This window comes from Lampetra planeri, chromosome 21 (assembly GCF_965212315.1).
Source record: "Lampetra planeri chromosome 21, kcLamPlan1.2.h2, whole genome shotgun sequence".
Lineage (NCBI taxonomy): Eukaryota > Metazoa > Chordata > Hyperoartia > Petromyzontiformes > Petromyzontidae > Lampetra > Lampetra planeri.
The window spans coordinates 7,131,100-7,138,139 of record NC_136127.1 but is presented as its reverse complement, the minus strand read 5'-3'; positions in this window follow the sequence as shown (position 1 = coordinate 7,138,139).

Sequence of the window (7,040 nt, the reverse complement as noted above, 5' to 3'; positions counted from 1 at the left end):
ATCACAAGGGATAAACACAAAGACATGTTTTTGCCCGTATTGAAACGGCTGTACGCCGTATGGACATGAATACTCAATTTCCCTGCACAATAATACAGGGGTAAACCGTACGGGTTGACAGCTTTGTAACGAATTGGCCGTGTTGGGGAGGTGGCGGATTTAACATCATCACCACCACTGCCGTGGTTGTGATGACTCAATCACACACGCAACCATTCCACTGGGGGGTGCTGCTGTAGTGCGTCTCAAATGCATTTCCGAACACCGGTTCATTAATTCGGGTAATAGTATTTTTCGGTGGGGGGGTAGGTTAGGCCACGCACGTAATTAATGTTTCAGCTTAACGGCTCTTCTTCTTCGTCTTCATGATTTTGATGATGCAAACTAAATAAGAAGATCTAGCACCATTGCCCGTAATCGTCGCCCGCTATATAACTATTTTTAAATCCTTTATATTAAGTTCGCTTGCTTGCTTAGGACCGTGCAAATCTTTCGGTCATTTTTTAACCCACTTCCCGTGATCCAATCGAGCTGACATTTCCCACACAGACTCGTTGTGCGTGACAATTAATGTTCGTGAAAAATTTTTTCCAAAATTTTACACTTTTTAGGACAAAAATATTATATTTAATTACCAATTTCTTAATGGTGCAATGCAATCATCTGACCCATAGGTGGCAGCCATCTCAAGCCAAAGGACGAGAGGACTAGCCGCCACGCAAATAAAGGATTTATAGTGAAAAACTTTGTTTTTACGGGTTATACTTATTCTATGTCGGGCCAGTGCTGTTTGACGATTGTGTTTTTTGTCATTTGTCCAGTCCCTTGGGGCTGAGATAACCATGACTGAGATTGAACTTCATGCCCTCCAGACCAGTTTCCAGTAAGCACACGTGTACCGCACTCCCCATGAGAAAACACCCAACATCGACTTCCTCTGACTCAGTCGCTCTTTTTTTTCCCTGTCCCGTGACATAGAACGGCCTGCATTACGTATTCGAGTATCCGGTCCGTGGTAAACACGTGCTCGGCATCACGCACGATCATTACCCAAGTAAGTATTGGAACGTTGGGCCAACGTTGTTGTCCAACGGTTCCAACAACGTCTATTTGTGTCACGGTGCCTTATGACCACATCACCCAGAACGCGCCAGATCTCGTGAGATCTCAAGAGCTAAGCAGGTTTGAGCCTGCGTGGTTTTTGGATGGGCTACTATTAAAAGTAATAGGAGTTAAAGGCTAGTGTGTTGTGGACAACAGACTCGCAGTTCTATGCTTTGTTGCGTTTAGTGTGTTGTCCTTCCCCCGCACCTCCGATCATCACGGTTGGCTACGTACGCTGCGAAAGAAGTTCAACGTGATAATTCTTTTTTTACCCTTTGATCTGGCAACAATCAACTTTAAGGACAGTGCATACATTATCAGAGTTATGTTTTTGTTTGCATTACGACTGCAGGTATTGTGGTCTATGCAAACATGACTCCTTGTAAAATAAGGTGTCAGTTTTGTTGCCAGGTAAAAGGGTAAAAACCCAATTATCATATTTTTCTACTGGAAAATGAGGTTCCAAAAGTTCAACGCGCATACAACATGGGTAGCTCTTGGATTGGCCACCGCCAACACCACGCATACCAGGTGTTATATGCAGCGGAGCTACGTTGTGAGCAGCAGAAGATTTAGCGGAAAAATGCATCGTTGCTGCTGCATGCACCTCTCATACCTGTCAACCCATACGGCAGGGGTTCCCAAACCCCGGGCCGTGGACCGGTACCGGTCCGTGGCCTGTTAGGAACCGAGCCGCGCAACAGCAGGAGGTGAGAGCGGTGAGTCCGTGTGTGTACACACTCTACACACCACATAGTTGTGAGCGGTGAGTCCGTGTGTGTACACACTCTACACACCGCATAGTAGTGAGCGGTGAGTCCGTGTGTGTACACACTCTACACACCGCATAGTAGTGAGCGGTGAGTCCGTGTGTGTACACACTCTACACACCGCATAGTAGTGAGCGGTGAGTCCGTGTGTGTACACACTCTACACACCACATAGTAGTGAGCGGTGAGTCTGTGTGTGTACACACTCTACACACCGCATAGTAGTGAGCGGTGAGTCCGTGTGTGTACACACTCTACACACCGCATAGTGGTGAGCGGTGAGTCCGTGTGTGTACACACTCTACACACCGCATAGTGGTGAGCGGTGAGTCCGTGTGTGTACACACTCTACACACCGCATAGTGGTGAGCGGTGAGTCCGTGTGTGTACACACTCTACACACCGCGTAGTGGTGAGCAGTGAGTCCGTGTGTGTACACACTCTACACACCGCATAGTGGTGAGCGGTGAGTCCGTGTGTGTACACACTCTACACACCGCGTAGTGGTGAGCGGTGAGTCCGCGCGTGGAACCCGCCCCCATTGTTGTACTATTCACCACTTCCATCCGCGCCTCTTGCCCGCACTGCGCACTTGTCACAGTCACAGTTTTGTTGTGAGCCCACGAGCTCTAAGCCCTAGTAGCCAACATGAGTCAAAAACAAACGTCGCTGGAGAGCTTAATTGAAAAGGAGGAAAGACCCAATGATGAACTACCCCCCTCCCCACCCCTGGTCCGTGAATAAATTGTCTTCCACGAAGCCGGTCCCTGGTGCCAACAACGTTGGGGTCCTCTGCGGCATACGGGTTACCCGTGTTCTAGTACAGGGAAATTAAGTAAAGAAAATGTTATTTTATTATCTTGTATTGTTATTATTTTATTATTTCCCTTCTACGTGACTTTACCGAAAGAACCAAGAAGATGAATCCCTGCAGTCAGGAAAGCTTTAAATCGAAAAAAAGAAAGAAAATGTTTTTGTCTCTTTGTTTGCGTTTCTCCCTTGTGATGGGATTTTGTAGGATGAACGTTGAGATGTATAAGGGCACGGGGTGACGCCTGGATCGGTCTGTAATAAAATAGTAGGGGTTGACAGGTGTGGCCTCTCTGCTACAACGTCTGTGCTCACTGCCATCACCAACCCCGCACTGACCAGCGTGATGAATTATGGTGAAACAGATGACCGACAGGCCAGGGGGAGATCATCATCCACAAGCGGGTTGACAAGTGGATGGAGAAGGACTGGATGCAGGACGTGCTCAGATGTCACCCGCCACTGATGTTGTCCATGGTGACGAATCGAACTCAGGTCGCCGGGATTCAGAGTGCCTTAAGCTGGCATCAATGTATTTCGTGTGGCCACTAGATGGCACAATACTTAAACCTAAGGAGGCTTTTTGAACCATTTTTTTAATCAAAGGACCAGCATCAGATAATTCTACGCAATCGTCAGTTAAACGATATTTTATACGTGGCGTATCTAGAAGGCGGTCTAATAATGTTGGGATTACATCTTTTGGTCGGATCACGTAAGCTCTTAGTTTCTTGCACTAAGGGGCTAATGGGTAGTAGTCAGAGGTGTGGACTCGAGTCATGTGACTTGGACTCGAGTCAGACTCGAGTCATGAATTTGATGACTTGCGACTCGACTTGGACTTGCATAACAATGACTTTGTCCCACCTATGAGATGTGGACTCGAGTCATGTGACTTGGACTCGAGTCAGACTCGAGTCATGAATTTGATGACTTGCGACTCGACTTGGACTTGCATAACAATGACTTTGTCCCACCTCTGGTAGTAGTCTTGCTGGATTTTGTTTACGTACATCCAGGAAATCCTCTCCAGTGAGTTTCAAGCAGCATTTTTCGGAGGGCACTGCTTGGGATGTGTTTGTGATTGAACTGGGCTATCACCTGCAGTGAATCGATGGTCTCATCCTGGTCACTAATGACTACAAATGAAACCAACACATTAATCTGTTTTTTACACTTTAATTAATTTCCGGCTCTGGGAATAAATAAAATATTGATTTGACTGTCATGCGATGCAAACTACTTCCGGTAGCACAGTGGGGGAAGTAGTGCCCCCTACTGTGTGGATCAAAGGTCACGACTCTTTGGTTCTTTCGGTAAAGTCACGTGTATAAAGATAAAATAATAAATTAAATAATAGCATACTACGACGTGTCGATTGCAACACAAGCAATCATCAGGTATAAAAGAAATAGCAACAAAAATCTAACCAGAAACTATAGACAGACATAGTTTTCTGGTTAGATTTTTGTTGCTATTTCTTTTATACCTGAAGACGATTGCTTGTGTTGCAATCGAAACGTCGTAGTATGCTATTATTTAATTTATTAATTTATCTTTATACGTGACTTTACCGAAAGAACCAAAAAGTAATTCCTGCAGTCACGAAAGCTCCAAATTAAGATTGATCAGAGGTCAGTTGAAGTGATCTCAGAGTTGGCTCCGTGATGTCCCCTTCCTTGGGCTGTTTCTCTAAAAATAAAGCTTACACTGCTCTCAAATGAGCCTTAAGACTCAGAAAGACTTTCATCGATGCTGATAGAAAAAGTAGGATAAATATTCGGAACATAAATAATCAAAATATTTATGAAAACGTATACAATGGCCGAGAAAGTATTATAAACGTCGGGCCCAATTTGTCATGTGGTTGGAACCATTGGGCTGTTGACCTAACATTCCATGTTTACTGGATAAATTATGTTAGCATGCCAATCGTAAAATTGCATTGCATAAACTACCTTGTGGTTCCCATTAAACCGCTGATTAAGGAACAATGTGTAAATGCCAATACGAAATCCATAAGTTAATAATGTAAATATGCTTACAATGCACAGCCTTGTGGTGAACCTAACGCTGCATGACCTAAACCTCAGACCATATCGAAGTAGATTTCCCTCGTCCTAGTGATTTTGAATGGAAAATAAAAGTGGAGATTAAAATGATAAAAAAACAAGTTGAACAAAACCCTCCCAACATATGGGTTTGATATTTAATGAAATAACTGATTTAAGAAAATGCTTCATTTGCATTACGTGTACATGTACTTCGCATCTCAGATGTACAGCTAACACATTAACAAAATATGAGTCCGGCTTTACCTGGTTAAGTAATTTTAATTAATGTTTCTAAACAGTCAACAAACTGCAGAGACCACATTCAAACCTTTGTATAAATATTTTTTTGAACTGTTTGCAGTCCAAGTATGCTATCCAAATTATATCATTAGCAGTGGCGGCTCCTGCAAAATCTCTCAGGGGGGGCAAATGTTTGGATGATTGATAAGGTCCACCCATGCAATGAATAAATTAACAGCTTAAGCATGTAAAGGCAACTTCACTTCTTTAATATTAATGAAAAATAAAGTGACTCTTACAATACATCTTGTTTGTTTATATACTCACTATAAAACAAACCACTCAAGTTTATTTTATTAAAGATTCCACTAGGTGGCGATAAATTATATTGTTGGATTAAACGTGCTTACGTATGATGACGTTAGCACGTATGATGACGTAAGCACGTTAGTGCATGCCCTCCCGGAAGCCATATAGAATGCATTGCAGCGCCCCCGTTCGAAAAAAAACATCTTTGAATGTAAGTCTATGGGGCCACTCGGGGCGATTCTCAGCCGTAGTGAAATCGCCCAAAAAGAGGCGGTACTCCACAGAACGTGACATGACGCTGATTGGACTATATCCAGAGGCTGACAGTGACGGCTAGCGTGACTCTGTGGTTGAATGACATTGGTGGTGCGTCGCCCAATCGCCCTAATGAAGAAACCGCCCCTGGTCATGAGACACAAACAAGTCATTCGAATACTTCCCCCAGAAAGTAGTGAATCAACGTTGTGTTACCAAACAGCTTCCGAAAGGAAATATCACGGAATTGTAACACATTTTTTTTTACCAGGTAAGGCCCACTAAGCTATGTGGCTGGGCCACAAATGATAGCTCAACAAAGTGGCTTGTCGCGTGGAAATGTAGAAAGCCAAATACTCTGAACGCGTGATGCTGATTCTAAACGCGGACGGAAAACCCGGAGAACCCAGAGAAAAATCCACGCGCCCACGGGGAGAACATGCAAAACTCCAAATAATACGGGCGTCAGAGTCGGGGTCAGGATCGAAGCCACGACCTCCTGCATACCAGGAAAGGAAGTTAACATCTCGCCACCGCGGTGCCCCATCACCATCAGCCATGGTCCATCGACTGCTGGATGAAGGCCCTTCGCCAAGCTCCCGCCACCTCTCACGATCCCACGATGCAACAACGATCCATCTACCCCCACCACTACCAACACCCCTTCTCGGATGCATGCAGCGATGACGCGATCCTGTTCATTGTTGCGTCATGTCACGTGCTGCGGGACTGGGCACTCCTTCCCTTGGCGCCAGACTCTTGACGGGGTCGAGTGGACGTGGCAGCAACAACCTCGTTAATCGCATCGACTCCCCGGAGATGGGGGATTTCAGAAGGGTGACGCGAGTCGTTGGGGAAATGACGAGAGGAGGCAGGATATTTGACGAAGAAGAAACACGCGGGGAAGGGGCGATGGAGGCACAATCGTAGGAAGGAAACTCGTCCGAGTCTTCAGGGGAGAGTTTAAGAGTTTAAGAGTGACGCCCGACCAATTGATTATGAAAGGCAAAAATATGTATATTTTGCAATAGCCAGGCTACAATGTTGGCTAGCATCTGTTATGGACCGGTAGTATTAAATGAAAGAATCATATTTTGATGTAAAGCTTTCGTGACTGCAGGGATTCATATTCTTGGTTCTTTCGGTAAAGTAACGTAGAAGGGAAATAATAAAATAAAATAATAAACAATAAAATGCTCACGACGTTTCGACTGCAACACAAGCAATCACTGTTTTCAAATTTTCTTGCTGTGGATATCACACCTGATGATGATTGCCTGTGTTGCAGTCGAAACGTCGTGATAATTTTTTTTGTTTAATATTTTTATTATTTTATTATTTCCATTCTACGTGACTTTACCGAAAGAACCAAGAATAGAAATAATCATAGTTTACAACCTTTGTCAATTGAACATTATGGCGGGACCCCGGAGACCCATATTATAATGTGAACAAAAACGTTGCTCTTTTTCACCAATGGGTTTGAAGGATGGTGGCA